Source organism: Macaca thibetana, chromosome 1 (assembly GCF_024542745.1).
Source record: "Macaca thibetana thibetana isolate TM-01 chromosome 1, ASM2454274v1, whole genome shotgun sequence".
NCBI lineage: Eukaryota > Metazoa > Chordata > Mammalia > Primates > Cercopithecidae > Macaca > Macaca thibetana.
Window position 1 is genome coordinate 13,084,642 of NC_065578.1, and position 21,427 is coordinate 13,106,068.

Genomic DNA, 21,427 nt, shown 5'->3' on the forward strand with positions numbered 1-21,427 from the left:
CTTTCTCCTGTGGGCATTTAGTGCTATAAATTTCCCTCTAAACACTGCTTTAGCTGTGTTCCAGAGATTCTGGTACCTTGTGTGTTTGTTCTCATTGGTTTCAAAGAACTTATTTATTTCTGCCTTAATTTCATTATTTACCCAGTAGTCATTCAGGAGCAGGTTGTTCAGTTTCCAAGTAGTTGTGAAGTTTTGAGTGAGTTTCTTAATCCTGAGTTCTAATTTGATTGCATCGTGGTCTGAGAGACTGTTTGTTATGATTTCTGTTCTTTTGCATTTACTGAGGAGTGTTTTACTTCCAATTATGTGGTCAATTTTAGAATAAATGCTATGTGGTGCTGAGAAGAATGTAGATTCTGTTGATTTGGGGTGGAGGGTTCTGTAGATGTGTATTAGGTCTGTTTGGTCCAGAGCTGAGTTCAAGTCCTGGATATCCTTGTTAATTTTCTGTCTCATTGATCTAATATTGACAGTGGGGTGTTAAAGCATCCCACTATTATTGTGTGGGAGTCTAAGTCTCTTTGTAGGTCTCTAAGGACTTGCTTTATGAATCTGGGTGCTCCTGTATTGGGTGCATATATATTTAGGATAGTTAGCTCTTGTTGAATTGATCTCTTTGCCATTATCTAACGTCCTTCTTTGTCTTTTTTGATCTTCGTTGGTTTAAAGTCTGTTTTATCAGAGACTAGGATTGCAACCCTGCTTTTTTCCTTTTTCTTTTTTTTTCTTCTTTCCATTTGCTTGGTAAATATTCCTCCATCCCTTTATTTTGAGCTTATGTGTGTCTTTGCAAGTGAGATGGGTCTCCTGAAAACAGCACACTGATGAGTCTTGACTCTTTATCTAGTTTGCCAGTCTGTGTCTTTTAATTGAGGCATTTAACCCATTTACATTTAAAGTTAATATTGTTATGTGTGAATTTGATTCTGTCATTATGACGCTAGTTGGTTATTTTACCCATTAGTTGATGCAGTTTCTTCCTAGCGTCTATGGTCTTTACAATTTGGCATGTGTTTGCACTGGCTGGTACTGGTTTTTCCTTTCCATATTTAGTGCTTCCTTCAGGAGCTCTTGTAAGGCAGGCCCCTGGTGGTGACAAAATCTCTCAGCATTTGTTTGTCTGTAAAGGATTTTATTTCTCCTTCACTTATGAAGCTCAGTTTGGCTGGATATGAAACTCTGGGTTGAAATTTCTTTTCTTTAAGAATGTTGAATATTGGCCCTCACTGTCTTCTGGCTTATAGGGTCTCTGCGGAGAGATCCACTGTTAGTCTGATGGGCTTCCCTTTGTGGGTAATCAACCTTTCTCTCTGGCTGCCCTTAACATTTTTTCCTTCATTTCAGCCTTGGTGAATCTGATGATTATATGTCTTGTGGTTGCTCTTCTTGAGGAGTATCTTTGTGGTGTTCTTTGTATTTCCTGAATTTGAGTGTTGGCCTGTCTTGCTAGGTTGGGGAAGTTCTCCTGGATAATGTCCTGAAGAATGGAATTTTCCAACTTGGTTCCATTCTCCCCGTCACTTTCAGGTACACCAATCAAACATAGGTTTGGTCTTTTCACAGAGTCCCATATTTCTTGGGGGCTTTTTTCATTCCTTTTTGTTCTTTTTTCTCTAATCTTGTCTTCAAACTTTATTTCATTAAGTTGGTTTTCAATCTCTGATATCCTTTCTTCCACTTGATCAATTCAGCTACTGATACTTGTGTATGATTCACGAGGTACTTGTGCTGTGTTTTTCAGCTTCATCAGGTCATTTATGTTCTTCTCTAAACTAGTTATTGTAGTTAGCAATTCCTCTAACCTTTTTTCAAGATTTTTGGCTTCCTTGCATTGGGTTAAAACATGCTTCTTTAGCTTGGAGGAGTTTGTTATTATACACATTCTAAAGCCTACTTCTGTCAATTCATCAAACTCATTCTCCATCCAGTTTCGTTCCCTTGCTGGCAAGGAGTTGTGATCCTTTAGAGGAGAAGAGGTGTTCTGGTTTTTGGAATTTTCAGCCTTTTTGCGCTGTTTTTTTTCATCTTCATGGATTTATCTACCTTTGGTCTTTGATGCTGCTGACCTTCAGATGGGGTTTTTGTGTGGATGTTCTTTTTCTTTGAGGTTGTTGCCATCCCTTTCTGTTTGTTAGTTTTCCTTCTAATAGGCCCCTCTGCTGCAGGTCTGCTGGAGTTTGCTGGAGATTCACTCCAGACCCTGTTTTCCTGGGTATCACCAGTCAGGCTGTAGAACAGCAAAGATTGCTGCCTGTTCCTTCCTCTGGAAGCTTCATCCCAGAGGGGCACCTGCAAGATGCCAGCTGGAACTCTCCTGTATGAGGTATCTGTCAATCCCTGCTGGGAGGTATTTCCCAGTCAGGAGGCAGGGTCAGGGACCCACTTGAGGAGGCAGTGTGTCCCTTAGCAGAGCTCAAGCACTGTGCTAGGAGATCTGCTGCTCTCTTCAGAGCCAGCAGGTGGGAACGTTAAAGTCTGCTGAAGCTGCACCCACAGCTGCCCCTTCCCCCAGGTGCTCTGTCCCAGGGAGATGGGAGTTTTATCTGTAAGCCCCTGACTGGGGCTGCTGCCTTTCTTTCCGAGATGCCATGCCCAGAGAGGAGGAATCTGGAGAAGCAGTCTGGCTACAGCAGCTGGGGTCTCATCTGAAGGCCTGATTGGGAAAGGACTCACTTCTAAGTTCACATAGTTGTTAGCAACATTCAGTTTCTTGCATGTTCTTGGACAAAGGGCCTCAGTTGCTGGCTGTTGAATAGAGGCTGTCCTCAGTTTTTGTGATATGGCCTTCTTCATAAGCAACTCACAGTGTGGCAACTTGCTTTTTTAAAGCCAAAAGAGAGAGAGACTCTTAGCCTGACAAACATGCAATCTTATGTGACACAATCATGGAAGTAACATTTCAACACCTTCACTATATTTTCTTAGAAGCAAGCCATAGGTCCTGCCTATGCTCCAGGGGAGGGGATCACACATGAGGGTGAATGCCAGGAGGTAGGAATCGCAGGGCTGCTTAAGAGACTGTCTCACTGCCAGTACAGCTAGAAGGCTAAGATACTCTGGCCCTACTACACACAGGCATTGCTCCAGACTCTTTATAAAGACTGTGTAGCTTAATTCCCCCATCAACACTTTAAGATCAGAATTATTATCCCCATTTCGTAGGTGAGGAAACCGAGCTTCTAAGAGGCTAAATTATATTTGCCAAAGTTTCCACAGCAAGAAAATAGCAAATCTAAGATTCAAACTGAGACCTATTTGACTCCAAGAGGTATATTCTTTCTCTTTTTCCACCCTGCCAATATGTGTATTTGTCTCTATTTCATCCTTTGGAGTGATTTTACATATAGAGAAACTGAGGCAGGAAGGGAGCTCAGCCTCCATGAGGTCCCCCAATGGCATGATGGCAGAGGCAGCACAGAACTTTGGGTCCTCTCTTCTAGCCCATGCTGTATCTCACCTCGTTTCTCCTCCTATGAAGAAGCAACTGCCTCAAATATAGACCTTCAAGAACTGGCTCTCTGGCTCTAGAAGCCTCCAGAGCTTCACTCCAGGGAGCCATGGTTGCATTTTTTAAAGGAAATCCAATTCAGTGCCCATAAAAGTCCTCATTATCTTGCTAAGGTTGGCAGTTGGGGACTCTGAAATAGCTGAAATCTCTATAAACTACTCCTGGCAGGCATCCCCCTTAGCCTGGTAGACAGAGAGAAAATCATCTGCAAAATGTCAAGATGATGTTTAAACATCTCCGTCTCCCACCTCACAGTCGGAAGGATGTTCTAAGGGCCTAGTATGTGCAGCCAGGCCAGACAGAGTGTAGCTAGGCTCACACCCACCCACCCTCTGGCTGTGACTCATTTTCCCTCTAATCAAGGAAACGCAACCCCAAACAATGGGCTGCTCAGACTTCATAGTTTGTCATTTGTTACATGGCAGGAACACAGAAGTAATGAACAGAATTTTGATTTTTTGTTCCTGGATTTCTGAAACAGGTTTTCTCCGCACTATCTTAGTGAACAATAATACATCAAAAGTTACCTTCCATTCATGTTTCCAACTCTGTCTCTCTGGAGGAGTCAGGAAACTTTAACCTATGGGCCAAATCCAGCCAGCAGCTGGGTTTTTTATGATCTTAAAGCAAAAGATGGCTTTAACATTTTTAAAGGGTTGTAAAAAGAAAAACAAAGAGCAAGAGACAGTGACCATATGTGTCCTGCAGCTCTAAAAATAGTTCCTGGTCCTTTACAGAAGAAGTTTGCTACCCCCTGCTCTAGATATTAGTAGTGTCCTACAAAAAAGGGTTTCTACTGTCAGATAATTTGGGGAACCACTGGATTAAACACAATAAACAGAGTTGTGTATTTTGCGTGTGTGTGCGTATGTATTTTTTGGTAAGTGCATGCCTTATCAGAGCCTTTACTCACAACATTTTTTTTTTTTTTTTTTAATTTGGAAGAGAGAGATGTAGTAGGCAATGTTTCTTACCCTTTTTTTTTTTTTTTTTTTTTTTTTTTTTTTGCCTCAGTACCATTTTTGTGTGGGATGTGGTTTAGGAATTGCATTGTGTTAAGGCCCTTTTCATTAGAGATGTGTTGTTGAGAGGATTGTGGAGGTCATGCCCCTGGCACTAACTGGTTGCACACGTACCCTTTGGGTCCTTCTGCTGCTGATGCATCAGAGCTGGAAAGCGTGCAGTTAAGAGTAAGGGCTCAGGAGCCAGAGTCACTGTGTTAAAACTCCCTCTTTCCTGTCACTTGTGGAACTAAGGGGAACACACTTTACTAATCCATGCCTCCATTTCTTCCACTGCAAAATGAGGGTAATTATAGCAGCTGCCTCCTAGAGCCACTGCAACAATCGAATGAGATGTTTGTGAAGCATGCAGCATGAGCACTAGCACACGCACTACATTTCTGAACAAATGTTCACTATTGTTATTATTCGTCTCTAAAATGGGAATGATGCTGGCCTAATAGAGTTTTTTTAGCATAACAGTATATGGGAAAGGGATCCATAAAAAGGAATAGCAAATCCATATACACAAAAGGGGTCCATAAAAAGGAAACAGCAAATTTTCCTAGAAAAACATGACTATCATCATTCTAAGAAAAAGAAAGTTTTATCTGCCTAAGGGATATATATTTATTTCCTGGGGCTGCCGTAACAACGTACCACAAACTAGTTGGCTTAAAACAACAGAAATTCATTATCTCTCAGTTCTGGAGGCCAGAAGTTGAAAGTCAAGTTGTTATCAGGGACATGCTTCATCTGAAGCTTCTAGGGAAAAATTATTCCTTGCCTGTTTCAGCTCCTGGTGTTCCTTGGCTTGTGGCCGCATCACATCAATCTCTGCCTCCGTCTTGCATGGCATTCTCCCTGTGTGTCTGCCTTCACTTCATCCTTCCTCTATTTCTTTGTTTTGTTTTGTTTGTTTGTTTTAGAGACAGGTTCTCACTATGTTGCCCAGGATGGTCTTGAACTCCTGGCCTTAAGTGATGCTCCCACCTTGGCTTCCCAAATGCTGGAATTGCAGGTACAAGCCACCATGCCTGGCCCCCTCCCCTCTCTCTTCTTCTTCTTCTTCTTCTTTTTTTTTTTTTTTTTTTTTGAGACGGAGTCTTGCTTTGTCGCCCAGGCTGGAGTGCAGTGGCGCGATCTCAGCTCACTGCAAGCTCTGCCTCCTGGGTTCACGCCATTCTCACACCTCAGCCTCCCAAGTAGCTGGGACTACAGGCGCCCACCACCACGCCTGGCTAATTTTTTGTATTTTTAGTAGAGACAGGGTTTTACCATGTTAGCCAGGATGGTCTCGATCTCCTGACCTCGTAATCCACCCACCTCAGCCTCCCAAAGTGCTGGGATTACAGGCGTGAGCCACCGTACCCGGCCCCCCACCTACTTATAATGTCACCAGCTGTGTTGGATTAATGACCCACCCTACTCCAGCATGACCTCATCTTAACTAATTATATCTGCAATGATTCTATTTCCAAATAATGTCATACACTGAGACCTTGGGGGTTAAAACATCAACATTATCTTTTTGGGTAATGCAATTCAACTCATAACAGCAAGGTTTTGCAACCTTGGCACTACTGAAATTTGCGGCAGGATAATTCCTTGTGGTTGGGGCTGTCCTGTGCATTGCAGAATGTTTGGCAGCGTCCCTGGCCTCTACTCACTGGATGCCAGGAGCACCCTTCCCCAGTCATAACAATCACAAACGTCTTCAGACATTACCAAATACCCCTTGAGGAGCCAAACTGCCTCAGTTAAGAACCACTGGGTTAAAAACTAATACTTTCTAGACTAACTCAAAACAAAAAGACTTCCTCCAGTGGGACTGCAGAAGTGGCTAATATAGCAGTTAGGTCATAAAGGGTAGATAGATATTCCTCTTGTGGCATACTGCTAATAATAACGACTAAAAATTTTGCCTTGCCCAGCAGATCTTTTTGCTGAGAAACATTTCCCTACCTGGAGGCCACAGTTATTGTTAGTTCATACGCACGTCGTAGCCTAAAACATAAATTGCTTGGGAATATAGCAAATTTGGTGACATAATAATAAAAAGGAAAATCGATTTCTCCAGAAATACACATCTGTTCATTAAAGCTGTCTGCTAGTCCATTGCAGCTGTTCCCATTTAACAACTAAAGATCTAAACATAATCCTTTACAGTGGAAAGTTAGTAGAGAAGATATTCATAAAAGTCTGTGGAAATGGTTTGGCAGTGAAGTGTGGTTTATTTTTGTCTATGGCTCTTATGGAACCCTCTGAACGTACAAATGAATACTAAAATGTTGTAGCTACATCTTCATTGAAGCTGTTGGCTATCCAGGGTGACCAGTTCAAATCTGGCTAGGACAGGGCAAGGGGTGACAAGTTTCTTGGGCAATTAAATGGTCAGTCTTTCTTTGAATGTAGGAAACTTGGAAGATTTTCAAGAAAAGTATCATAGCTGTGAAGCAGGATATCTTTCCTAAGCCCTTCACAGGCGGGAACTGGAGTGCGGGCACTGGAGCTAGCCAGCTGCTTCGGCGCCAGCAGGGGCAAACTCCATTCACTCAAACCTGCTGCACTTAACCCCTCGTGGGAGCAAGCACACAAGTGTGAGTGAGTGCAGGAGCCAGGGGCAAGCACTTTTATTTGCCAGCGAGAACAAACTCCACACCAGTCCCACAGCAGCATTTAGTGAGGTGCCTACGACCCCTGAAGCCCCAGAGGGCATGTGTTACAGTGCTCTTTAAGGTCTGCCATCCACAGACAGCTTAAGTGTTAACAGCTCAGTGGACCCTCTGCCTTTTCACCTGAGGTGGCTGCTTTCCGCAGATGGTCAGTGTGACAGCCTTTTGCATCTGCACCCCTGGTACCCAAGCTCTTGTTTGGCATCCAGGAAAAATCAGGTCTCACTAACGAAGGGTGGTGAATGCAGAGGATCTTACTGCCAACAAAAATGACTCGCCGGGCACGGTGGCTCACGCCTGTAATCCCAGCACTTTGGGAGGCTGAGGCAGGCAGATCATGAGGTCAGGAGTTCAAGACCAGCCTTGCCAACATGGTGAAACCCTGTCTCTACTAAAATACAAAAATTAGCCAGGCATGGTGGCACACGCCTGTAATCCCAGCTACTTGGGAGGCTGAGGCAGGAGAATTGCTTGAACCCAGGTGGCAGAGGTTGCAGTGAACCAAGATCGTGCCACCACACTGCAGCCTAGGTGACAGAGCAAGACTCTGTCTCCAAAAAAGTAAATAAATAAATAAATAAATAAAAATAAATAAATAAAGGCCCTCAGCGGGAAGGGGAGCTGGAAAGGAGATGGAACGAGAAGGTATTCTTCTCCTGAAGTCTGGCTGTCTGCAGCCAGACTCTTCTCTGAGGTCGCACTGTCAAGCTGTCCCTCTGAAGGCAAGCTGCTTCTCTCCAATGTCCAGCTGTAGCCTCCAATGTCCAGCTGTAGCCTCCGATGTCCAGCTGTAGCCTCCAATGTCCAGCTGTAGCCTCCAATGTCCAGCTGCTTCTCCTCCTCTCTCTGATGGAGACCAGGGTTTTTATGGGTACAGAATCGGGGCTGGGCCGGGCCATGGGTGGTTTTGGAAAAGGCAACATTTGAGCAGGAAAACAGGGATGTAAGTTCTCACTTTGGACCATGGTCCCAGGCTTGAGGATGGAGCCCTCACCTCCAGCCTACTCGTCACCCTTGTTATCTCTCTCTCTGGGCAACAGAACTGCAGAGCCTGGGCTGAATCAGTAACCATGTCAACATCACCCCACCCCTGCTTTTCTTGGCTGCCATGCACACCAATCAAAAGCTGAGCCCTAGACCAGCTTAGTGCAAACACACTGTTGTCCAGCGGTGTTGTGTGATTTGATGGCAGGAGGCAAGCAGGGGAGTCCCAGGGAGACTCCTGCCCCCTAAACATGCACACTCACCTGTGCTTCCATTTTCAATGTAGCCCCTAAGTGCTGCCTTCTCTCAGATCCTTGGAGACTTTTCAGTGTGATTGTATCTGCACCTTGACCCCTTTATATCTTTCAGAATGAACCAGGCTATGTAAAAGTATAAGAAGCCTGAAAAGAGAAAGTGGGATAGCAAGAGCTTGAAATCTAAGTTCGGGTCTTGGTTTCACCCCCAAGCTAGGGTCTCCTCACTTGTGAACATGGGGTTTGCCATCCAGGTCTACTGTGAAGATGTGCCTGATGGATTTTCTCTCTGTCTGTACATGCAGATACAACCCATAACATTATCTAGGGGCATTCGATGTGTGTTTGTTGACTGCTATGAGGGTATACACTGCAAGGAAAGAAAACAGGAGCAAGGATAAACCTGGCTTCTCAACCACCATGTGGCATCTCTGTGTGGCTCTGTAAAGCAGTGTTGTCTTTGGAAGGCAGCAGTGACCTCAGTATTTACGGATAGGATGCATCCCTGAGAGCTGGATTTTAGCTTTGTGCATCAGTCAATGAAAGCAGCTGTTTACCTAGAAGTGCACATTCACTTCGTGTTTGTTGTCAGAGTGTTTATGAATGATCCGTCCATTAGGCGCTCCCATGATGGGCTCATCAACAAAGCTTCTAGGTCTCTGACCGTTTTGCCAACAATACAATCAGCTTTCACAATTTATACATAACTGAAGCCTGCTAACAGCCCATGGGAGCTGGAGAAACAGCTTTCAGGATAGCTCAGATGCAGAATGTGGGGATCTGGGTAATTTGCGTAGATGGGTGTCACCTGTGATGCCTCCTCCCTCCTAAGCCTCTGGCTCAATCCTGCCTCAGGCTGTCGGCTCCTTGGAGTTCTTGGCCTGGACTATGACCATGCACCCAAACCGAAGAAAGAGAAGGCTTCGCTTCAACTTTCAACAATCAATTTTTATCGTGTCTAAAGCAACTCATTAAATTTACAGCTCCTTTACTTGTTAAAGAATCCATCATAAAAGAGGATTAAGGGATGGCTAGGTAGAGAGGTACTGGCTTTTTCTTTTTTTCTCCAAGTACATTAACAGTGCCTGTGTTAGGTAGTGCTCTCCAAGTATATTAATAGCACCTGTGTTAGGCAGGAACATTTCTGGTCCTGATCTTATCCGGGTCACCTTTCTTTGGTCCACATTTCAAACAGTGGCTAATAGGGAGCGCTGGGCTTCCTGGGAGTTGAATAAATAGTATTGACTTTCATTAGCTCACTAGCAACTGCTAGAGGTGGAAGGTGTCTTACGCCAAGATGTATTTCTGCAGCGTAGCCTCAGGAAGGAATCAGATGGAGACACATTTCTAAATGCAAAATAAGAGATCCTCAATCTGAACATTTCCTCTGAGGAGAAATGTTCTGTATTTTGTGTGTGTGTGATAGCAAAGCTGCCACTGCTGTCTGGGTGGCAGAAATGTCAAAAACATATTGTTCGCTCTTTAATTTCCTCGCTCAACGCCAGGTCATTAACTTTAACACTATCCAAGTGCTTGCATGACCGTATTTACCTTAAAGGATGTGTATGAGCCTATTGTTTAAAATGCAGCCTCCACAATGGGAGAAATCTGTGGAGCTGAAGCTAGTCCGCTTCAAAGAAGGAACCTTGAAATGTGCTAGCCAAGATTCGTGAAGTGGCTTCTCCATCTGGAGAATGGTAAAAGGGAAGGGGACATTTAGAAGGAACAAGGAAAAAATGAGGAGAGAGCAGACTGAACCGAATCTTGTCTGCTGTAAGCCCATGATGGGTTCCGAATGATGAATTGCCCTTAAAGGGCAGCCTTGTTTAACAAAGACGCAATACATCTCTTGAGGAAGGTATTTAGCAAAGAGGAAAGCTGAGCAAGGGCCCAAAGGGAATAAACCTGCCCACAGCCCTGGTGCCAGTTATGCAAAGTAAGCCTGACATCCCCATGCACCTGTGGGGGAATCTGGGACTGCTTTCAGGTATGCATTCCACTAAAAACGTGTACATCTCAAAGAAGCAAGCCACTGTTGTGTTTTCATGATGGTGCTTAGTCTAAGTCACTAGCAATGTAATAGCTAAATAAATTAATCCAGAAAAAAACTGGCTCCATCACCACGTGCTGGGATTACAAGCAAAGTATAAATCTTTGTGCTGTGGGTGCATTCTACCTCCCCACATGTGCATGAGAGGCCTTTTGGCCCCTCTCCAGCCCACACTATCAGCCGTGAATCTTTGCACTAGACACGAAGAGGGTTAGACAAACACAACCAACTCAAATGCTGGATGGAAAAAGGGTCAGTGGTTTCCATAGAGCGTGGGTGTTTTTCCACCCCCAGGAACTAGAGAAGACCAGGGTTCAAGGGAGAGCAGGGTTGGGAGGTGGGCAGGCAGATGGGCCATCCTGGCTAGTGAAGGAGAGGAAGGAGAGGGGAGGATTGGTCCTGGGGAGGGGTGGAGGGTGGGCAAGGACCTTCCTTCAGGAGGCCCAGACACTGCACAGAACACACGAAGGCTGCCAAGCTGTTGTTCAGTGAGTGTGGCCACTCCCAAAGAGCAAGCTGCTCAGCCCCTGAGGATCATTCAGGGATCTGGGCTGCTGAGGTTCAGTTCTCCTTTCCCTCCTTTCCCCCTCTTTCCCCAAGGCCCCTCTTTGGAAGACCAAGAGGGTAGTTTGGGGAGGGGACAGCTATCTTGTGCAGGGCATGCTAGGAAAGCCTTGTGACTGGGGGGCACAGACAGGATTCATTTTCCCTCTGAGTGGTAAACCTGTTGCCTCCTTTACACGTGTGTCCACCTACCTATTGGGCTGAAAAGCCTGGGACTGCCAGGGATCTCTGAAGTTTCTTTGGAGAGTCACGAAGTTAACTTGTATCTTCTCTTTTTTATTTAAGTTTGAGACAGGGTCTCGCTTTGTCACCCAGACTAGAAATGAGATCATGACTCACTGCAGCCTCGACCTCCCGGGCTTAGGTGATCCTCCTACCTCAGCCTTCTGAGTAGCTGGGACTACAGGCATGTGCTACCATGCCTGGCTAATTTTTGTATTTTTAGTAGAGAGGGGGTTTTGTTATGTTGTCCATGCTGATTTCAAACTCCTGGGCTCAAGCAAGCCACCCACCTCGGCCTCCCAAAGTACCGAGATTATGAGTGTGAACCACCTAGCCCAGCCCCCAACTAGTATCTTCTATAAGACATAATGGACACTATTGGACCAGGGGTAGGTGATGAGCTCAACACTCATAAAGAAGCTTGAGCCTGTAGCATTGTTGTTCTCCAACGTTAGCGTGCATCAGAAACACTTGGAGGGCTTACTAAAACACAGTTAGCTGGGCCTCATCTCAGAGCTCCAGGTTCAGTTAGTTGGTCTAGGGTAGGGCCAGGCAAGCTACATCTGGGACAAGTCCCGGGGGATGCTGATGCTGCTGGTCAGAGGACCACACTTGGAGAGCTATTGCTTTTCATGCCTCTTCTTAGGGGCAAATGCAAACTTTTCACCTCTTGAGCTCTTCACTGTGGTATTGAGATATTAACTACATGCTTAATCCCTTCTTGCAAAAGGACTTCACACAACACAGAGCATACTTTTAGGGACCAAGGCGCTAAACCCACCCTCTGCAGTTGAGATAGTCTGAAAATAATGTGCGAATGGGAATTATGCCTAGGGAACATTTGGCAAGAGACCAGCAAGGGCTAAACTGGAAAAGGGTGGTCCCAGGGTCCCCCAAAAGCATCTCAGTCCCTGGGAGAGGCTGAGTGTCTAAAGAGTTTCTTGGTACCCTCTTTGCAGATGCTGATTTAAAAAAAAGAAAAAAAGGTTCCATAAAGCACATGACAAGGGAGTGAGAATGCACATCTCTGGTTCTGTTCACCTCATCAGCATCAATAAATATTTATTGACATCCTGAAATGTCAGGGATGCCAGAAAGCAGAACCAAACATTCTAGAGACACGGATCTTGCCCTCCAAAGAAACCACAATCTAAAGAGAAAACCAAGAAACAGGAGAATTATCTTTGAGAGGCAAGGCAGGGATGTACTCCTCATGAAAGATGTAGTTAGCTTTTCACAATGGCAGTGAGCCTGAAATGTGCACATAAATTAATGCTTTTGTAAACCGAGTTAGATTTTAAATGCATGAGAGGAGCCAAGTGTTTAAAGGAAACTGGCAGAGAATCTTTCTGCAAAAAGAAGAATCACTTAGTCATGTGAATAATCGTCATCTCATTTATGGGTCTTATTAGCTTCGATTTTTCATTTTGGTAGATCTGAACAGACTGAAAACAAGTTCATAACAAGTGAAAGGAATTTTTCTGTATCCTTACTTTGGGAAAAGTAAATGACAAGTTTGTATCAAAGATTGTTAACTGTTTACGGTGTATTTAAGTGGGTCTATTCAGCCAGTCCCTAAGACTGTATATAGCTGTAGTGTGGTTGAATAATAATGGATAGGTCATCAGCCTGAGGTCATTTAAAAAACTTAAATATTTCTATAATTGCCAAAGCATGCCGACTTGTGTTAAGTATATTTTCTCGGACTTTGAGTCATTGGAAGTTGGTAATTGAAACATGGTAAATACGATGTCTCTCAGATGGGATTTCTCAACCTTGGTGCTAGTGACAGGCATTTGGGGCCAGATAATTCTCTGATGTGAGGGGCTGTCCCGTATGTTGTAGGATGTCCAGCAGCATCCCTGGCTTCTACTCACTGGATGCTAGTAACACCAACCCAGGTGCAACCATTGAAAATGTCCCCGCACATCAGCACATGCCCCATGCGGGGGAGGGCAGCAAAATGGCCTCATCAAAGACTATTGCTCTAAAATAATGTGAACATTAACAGTCAGCATCCCCTGTTCTCACACGATTCTGTATTGAGTTTTCTCAAAGCAAAGCTCACTTCCTCATGAGTGCGGTCGCACCTCGTGATTCATTATTGATTGCATTACAAGTGGCAAGGAAACTATGTATTCATTTATTCACTCCCAAGACATGTGTTCAATGCCTGCTCTGTGCCCATCAGTGGTGGTGAGCAAAATGAGCAAGGTTCTTGCCCTCAAGGAGATTGTAGTCTAGTGGGAATGTCAGGTGGTCAACAAACTAACAAATTAATAATTAATCATAAGATATAAAATCGCATGACAGAAACAGGGGGTACAGACAGAAACTAACACAACAACAGCCTGTGTAGACAGAGTAATCTGAGAAGGGCTCCCTGAGGAGGTGACATTTCAGCTGCAGCCTGTAGGATGAGTAGGGGGTTGCCATGTGACTGGCTGGAGGGACTGCAGTTCATGAAAAGAAGGCTGGAGGTAGACAGTACTGAACAAGGACTGTAAGAGGTAGCTTTCTGATAACTGGATATAGTCTCATTGCTCTGGTGTTAGTTAGGGTTCTCCTGAAAAACTGATCCAATAGGATATATTGTTATGCCCAGACCGTTTATTCCCCGAAGAAGACCACCAGAGTCCAGAGTCAAAGCTAAGCAGCAAGGATCTTTATTACAGGTTCGAACCTGGAACTCTCACTCGCTCGCGAAACGAGACGGGCAGGAGAGCTCCCCTACTGAGCTCCGAGCAGTGTTATATAGTCTAAGAAAAGTGGGCATAGAGTTATTATACAAATCAGATATATGATTGGCTAGTGTTTGAACAAGGCGATTTGGCTAACTATGATTGGTTCCCGCCATTTCTGATATTTCGGTTCAGCCTTTGAGGCGGGAGAGCAGGTTTATGGCAGCAAGAGTTTATCTTACTTAAACACGTCTTGTGACCTTGCCTCAGAACTTACAAAATCTCCGGTACGTGCAGAAAAACAGGTAATCACAGAACTTATGAAATCTCTGGTATGTGCAAAACAAAATCTCTGATACGTGCAGAAAAACAGGTACTCACAGAACTTATGAAATCTCTGGTATGTGCAAAGATTAGAGAGCAGAACAAAGGGTGTAGCAGGGGGGTCGGGTACACATCTATCTTTGTGTCCTTTCTACATATATATATATATATATATATATATATATATATATATATATAAAATAAGGAATTGGCAAAGGAGATCATGGAGATTGAGAGATCCCACAATCTGCTGTCTGTAATCTGGAGACCCAGGAAAGCTGTTGGTATGAATTCCAGTCTAAGTCCAAAGGCCTGAAACCAGGAGTGTTGATGGCATAAGTCCCAGTCCAAGAGCAAGAGAAGACTGATGTCCCAACTCGACAGTCAGGCAGGGAGACAGAATTCGACCTTCTTTGCCTTTTTGTCATATTGAGACGCTCCCTTTGGGAAGGCCAAACTGCTTAAGTGAGTCCAATCAGGTTAACTGTTCAACTTGATTCAAATGCTAATCTCTTCCAGAAACATGCTCACAGCCCAACCCAGAAATAATGTTTACCCAGATGTCCAGGCACCCCACGGCCCAGGCAAGTTGACAAATACAATTAACAAAGTTAGCCGAAGCAAAAGTTTGTCTTCTTTCTCTAGGGAAAGGGATGCATTCCACAGAGTCCTGGAATCCTGGGAGACAGGCCTGGAGTGGTGTGTTCCTTCTCTGACCCCAAGGCAATGTGTAAGATGAAAAGATGGCTTCAGACTTCATAGAGAATTAAGGCTTATTTTAAAGATGAAAGTTGTGCCTCTTCACTAAGTAAGAGGTAATTTGCTAGGGATTTGGTTGTCCGTGTTGTTACTTAAATGGATGTTACATAAAGTGGAAAACAAAATCCCTCCCATTTGTGCAAAAGGTAGTACTTTTGCCAGGTAGTATAAACTAACATAAGGCAATTTGACCATGCGCATATATTTAGTTCTTTGTGGTAGTTACTGATAACCACCAGTAGTTGGAGGGGGTTGAGAATGAGCTACTCTCCTGCAACTTTGCTACCAGCTTATAATAAAAGCACGTCTCAGACCAAACCCTGTGCCATATGCAGACCCTTATTAGTAAGCAGACACTAGGCTATAAAACTTGGTGTTTAAGATCAACAAAATCCCAGCTGCCTGTCCTTGTAGGTGTCCTGACCACACCTCACATGGGCCACTCACCCCAGGCAGTTATGACAGCACTCAAGAGGCAGGAGAGAGCTAATCTAGCAATGATCATCAGACAACCCAAATCCTCCAAACTATCTGCTGAATGAAGGACTGTTTGGGGGCTCAAGTCTCAAGTACCATCCCTGTGGGAGAAGGGGACAGTGTCTGCAAGCTATTCAGATCTCCTTCAGGCAAGGATGAGGAGCTTTGGGAAAATATCTAAGCCAAACCTTTCATCTTGAATACCACTAACTCACCAGTGAGAACTCACTTATTACATCTATTATGCTAAATAACGAGCTCTTTGTTTTTCACCAATGAAACCCATTTGGAACTTTCTTTGAGCTCATTAGCCTCATTAGCAAAGTCTCTAGTGATGATCAAAGGTCAGTGGTAAAGAAAGATGAAGACGCCCTTCTGGAACAGCCTCAGGAGTGTGGCCTTTCTGATTAAATGCTGGAGTTCACTCTCAGAGTGTAGGTTCCTGGTCAGGACCATGGACTGCCCCTCAAGTGTAGCTTAAGCCAACTGACATATACATGTCATCACGCGCTCTGTACTGCAGGATTTTAAAGTAAATTGCATGCATCAAAACAGGCAGACGTAGCCTGAATCTGTCTTGGAAATGAGTGTGGGAAAAGGAGGTCCGTAAATTTAACAATCTGATTAACCAAGAGCGATCATACAAGTCATATTGAGCTTGTCCATTTTCAAAGAATTAAAGTCCAATTAACTATACTTTACCCAAACTCGAGAGCATCTCAGCCTTTTGGGGGCAGAGGCCAACACAGACTTTCAGCTTGGCTTGGGAATCTGTAACAGCTGCAGCTCCAGGTTAACAGCTTCCAGCCTTTTCCAAAAAGATGACTCCTAATTTAATGACCTCTATTGAAGGTCAGTTGTATTTTAGTGTCTATTAACTGAGAAAATAATAATGAAAAAAGTGTTATGAATTCAGCACACTTTCAATATGTCTTTCATTAGTCACAATAGCATCATACACACTTTAGAAAGAGTGCAGGAGGTTAGATTCAAAAATAAGGGAACATCACAGAAAACCAAACCACCAGAAAGGCCCCAGGTATGCTGGACACCTAGGCACTGTCTCTCCATAAGTCAGTCCAACACAGACAGCCTTCTCCCAGCACTAGAGCAGATGGCTTGCTTCTCACCCAAGCGCGAGATAAAATAGGTGGCTTGTATTTAGAGCCATACTGTGTGAATACTGTGTATCTTCAACACTGGGATCACATGCTTCCCACAGGCAAGATGCTCATACTAAGAGGCCCTGAAAACCAAGCCCACTAAGATTAAACCAATCTGCATTTCTCACCTCATGCTCAGAATAAGACGTAAGGTCACTGCATGAAATGACATGTGGAGGTTGGGCATGGTGGCTCACGCCTGTAATCCCAGCACTTTGGGAGGCCGAGGCAGGCAGATGCCGAGGTCAGGAGATTGAGACCATCCTGGCTAACACGGTGAAACCCCGTCTCTACTAAAAAAATAGAAAAAATTAGCTGGGCATGATGGTGGGTGCCGGTAGTCCCAGCTATGTGGGAGGCTGAGGCAGGAGAATGGCGTGAACCTGAGAGGCGGAGCTTGCAGTGAGTGGAGATGCGCCACTGCACCCCAGCCTAAGTGACAGAGCAAGACTCCGTCTCAAAAAAAAAAAAAAGAAAGAAAGAAAAAGAAATGACATGTGGAGAGGATTATATATGTACGATAAACTCAACACAAAGACAGTCATTGGCATATGTATGGAGCCAAGGCCCCCTTTGCAAACACTCCAGGGGACCCTGGCCAAGCATGACTTTGGGTTATTAGTTAACACACGGATAAGTCTGATGCAAGCAATAGAAAAGAGGAGTGTTCACGGACCCACCACCTGAACACAGTGAGGGAGAATACCAAGTGATTTCCCATTTCCTGTGGGAATTTTACTATCTCAATCATCATCAAAAGTATGCATTTAGCACCCAAATGTGCATGGCCCTGTACATGCATCATGCCCAGAAAGAATACAGTACTTTCATCAGTGATATGGCTTGAATATGTCCCCCAAAGTTTGTGTGTTGGAAGCTAATCCCCAAAGCAACAGAGTTGAAAGATGGGACCATCAGGAGGTAACGAGGTTATAAGGGGTCTTCCCTCATAAATGGATTAATGGCCTTATCTTGGGAGTAGGTTAGTTATTGTGGGAGTGGGTTCCTGATACAAAGGATAAGTTCAGCCTTTCCTTCTCAATCTCACTCTCTCTTGCCCTTCCACCATGAAATGACATAGCACAAAGACCTTCACCAGATGCCAGCACCGTGCTCTTGAACTTCCCAGGCTCCAGAACCATGAGCCAAATAAATTTCAATCTATTATAAATTACTCAGTTTGTGCTATTATCTTGTAACAATAAAAAATGGACTAAAATGATGAGAAACAAATTCTAAAGCAATATATATCAGTATCACTCAGAGTTATGTCCTAACTACTTAACCTTGGGCAAATCATATGACCTCTGTGTGCTGTGTGTTATGGTTAAATGAGATAACCTAGATGAAACATATAGTAAGTGTTCAATAAAAGGAGACAAGCAGATTAGTCATTATAGTCTGGGTGTAAAATAATTGCATCAAGGCAGCAACAACAAACTAAAAATTATTCTGTAAAATGAAATTGTTTTTGCTATCTACGTTTTTGTTTGCGAAGCAAAAACTTCTATAATGTATTAGTTGCTGGTGCTGAGTACCAAATAAGATTTGTTTAATATCAAGATCTTTCCTATCAGCCAGACATTTGTATTTTTTATGATGGAGAGGAAATGTCTTCCTACATAATAACTAAAGAAAGGTAGCTACTCAGCCATTCTCCCATTCTTGTTATTTCCAAATGAAAGCTAGTGGGAAACACAGCATTTTGTTGAAGTGCTTAAATGGAAGCCATTCTAAGTTGGCTAGCTGCTCAGTATAATATAGACATTGTAAAATAACACGAGGGCAGGAATCAACCTACCCTTAAGGTCTTTTTAACTGGTAATTGGCTTCCTATCCATCAGTCGACCATTCCTTAAACTTCTGTCTATTCCAGAGATGACAAATGTGAAGGTGCCTTGTAGAAATTGGAGGAGGCAGGTCCAAGGGGCCACCACATCAGTGGAAAGACTGTGCATTATGAGACCGATCAGTCTCACTTGCCTTTAGCTCAAAGCAAATGTTCTCCATGGCAACAATGATAGTCAGAAAATGTAAGAAATAGCAGTTCCACCAAGCACAGAAACAGTCTCTACCCTTTTCAATTCTCAACAATCTCAACTCCTCATACTCTGTCTTTCACAATGGGCCAGGTCGCTGGCAGTAGTTAGAGCTGCTGGTGCAGCTGACATAACACTGTCTACTGGTGAGTCATTGGCAAGGTTTACTGGGCAGCGGAACTAAGGTTTTCAAAATTTAATGTCTGTTTAGGGCGTGCAACTGACTTTTCTAGTATGGAAAGCCTGCTGCTAACTGCATGGCTACAGTTGAGGTCCCAGGAACATAGTGATGACCTACCTGTCTGGTTCAAGTCAGCATTTCTCAGCTTCAGCACTGTTCATTCTGCCAGCTCATTCTTTGTGATGAGAGGCTGTCTACAGGTTTTAGCAGCATCCCTGATCTCTACCCACTTGATACCAGTAGTATCTTCCCTTCCCAAATGGAAAAACCAAGAATGTCTCCAGACATTATCAACTTTCCCTTGGGGTACAAAATTACCCCCAGCTGACAACCACTGGCTTAAATGAAGATCCTAATAGGCCAACCATTTCTGGAGCCAGAATTTTTTGATTTATTTTTTTCATGTATTTGTTTATTAATTTAACAAAAGTTTCGTAAGACCTTACTCTGTGCTAGGTACTCTTCTAACCATTGGGTATTCATCAGTGAACTAGGTACCTGCTTTAGTGGAACTATGTTACATATGACACAACATGTAAGCAAGCACATAAGAAGACAGTTATGGAATTTCTTTCAGCAAGAACTGATAGATTTTGTAAAATATACTTATGAGTAATGGGAATAAAATTCAATTATTATTAATTCTTACTATCAAAGTTAATTTGAAGCTAGCTACGATAAAAGATTTATCCTTTAAAAGAAATGTAAATGGGAGGAGGGGCAGAGCAAGCTGGCTGAATAGAAGGCTCCACCAATCATCCCCCCAATTTAACAACTATCTGCACAAAGAAACAACCTTCATAAGAACCAAAAATCACGGTACCTGGTTTTAACTTTATATAGCTGAAAGATGCATTGAAGATGGTAGGAAAGAGTCTTAAACTGCTGACATTACCCCCTTTCCCATCTCCTGGTAGTGACCGCATGGCGTGAAGAGAGAATCTGAGTCCTTAGGAGAGGGTGAGTGCAGCAGTTATAAAACATTGCATTGAACTCAGGGCTGCCCTGACACAGCAGAATGCAAAACTGAGCTGAACTCAGCAGATGCCTGCCCACAGAGGGAGTATTTAAACCAGCCCTAGCCAGAGGGGGATATCCCATCCAGGCAGTAGGAACTTGAGTTCTGGCAAGCCTTTCCACTGCAGGCTAAAGTGCTCTGAAACTCTAAATAAACTTGAAAGGCAGTCTAGGCCACAAGGATTGAAACTCCTAGGTAAGTCCTAGTGCTGGACTGGTCTCAGAACCAGTGGACTTGGGGATCATGTGACATACTAAGACATCAGTTAGGACAGCTAAGGGAGTGCATGCACCAGCCCTCCCCCAAACCCAGGCTACACAGCTTGCAGCTCCAAAAGAGACTCCTTCCTTCTGCTTGAGGAGAGAAGATAGAAGAGTAAAGAAGACTGACCTGCATCTAGAACGCCAGCTCAGCCACAATACAGCACCAGTTAGAGTCATGGGGCCCCAGTTCCAGGCCCTAGCTCCCAGACAACATTTCTAGACACATGCTGGGCCAGAAGCAGACCAGCTGGCCTGAAAGGAAGGATACAGTCCTCGCAGGACCCATCACCTTCTAACTAAAGAATCCTTGGACCCTGAACAACCAGCAGCAATAACCAAGTAATACACATGGTCCTTGAGTGAGACTCTGAGGCTTGCTGGCTTCGGGTGACACTCAACACATTCTCAGCTATTATGGCTACAGGGAGAGACTCCTTCAGATTGAGAAAAGTAGAAGGAAAACAGGACTTTGTTTTTCACTTTAGGTGCCTGCTCAGCCACAGACAGGTAAAGCACCAAGCAGGCTTTTGGGATCCCTGATTCCAGGTCTTGGCTCTTAGACAACATCTATGTACCTTGCCCAGCGCAGAGGGGAGACCACTGTCCTGAAGGGTGAGTCCTAGGCCTGCCAACATTCACCATAAGCTGACTGAAGAGCCCTTGGGCCTTAAGGGAATATTGATGGTGGCCTGGCAATACTCCCCATAGGCCTGTGGGGGTGGTAGCCACGGGATGAGGCTCCTTTCCCTGTGGAAAAAGAATGGGAAGGGCTGTGTCTCATGGTTTGAGTGCCAGCTCAGCCACAGTGCAATAGAACACCAGGTAGATTTCTAAGATTTTTACTCTAGTCCCTGAGTCCTGGACAGCATCTCTAGACTGACCCAGGGCCTGGGGGAACTTGCCACCCCAACTGGCTTCACCACCTGGTGGATTGTGGAGCCCCAGGGCCTTGAGAAAACATAGGCAGTAGCCAAGCAGTGGTTATAGTGGGCCTTAGGCGAGACCCAGTGCTCTGCTGGCTTCAGGTCTAACCCAGCACAGTCCCAGTGGTGGTGAGCACAGAGGTGTTTATATCACCCCACCCCCAGCTCCAGACAGCTCAGAACAGAGAGACTCCATTTGTTTGAGAGAACATAATGGAAAAGAACAAGAGTCTCTGCCTGGTAATCCAGAGAATTCCTGTGAATCTTATCCAAGACCACCAAGGCAGTACCTCTGTGAGGCTGCAAGAACCACGTCATTATTGGGCTTGGGGTGCCCCCTA

At 44.3% G+C, this 21,427-nt stretch overlaps 1 protein-coding gene and 1 long non-coding RNA gene across 4 annotated transcripts in view; both read left to right on the forward strand.

Moving 5' to 3' along the window:
- KAZN (kazrin, periplakin interacting protein) overlaps positions 1 to 21,427 on the forward strand; it is a 1,229,956-nt gene that overhangs the window by 470,432 nt on the left and 738,097 nt on the right. The window lies entirely within an intron of this gene.
- LOC126953864 (uncharacterized) lies at positions 11,844 to 14,437 on the forward strand. The gene is made up of 2 exons (XR_007725384.1): positions 11,844 to 14,244; positions 14,313 to 14,437. It is a non-coding gene; the product is annotated as an uncharacterized LOC126953864 (long non-coding RNA).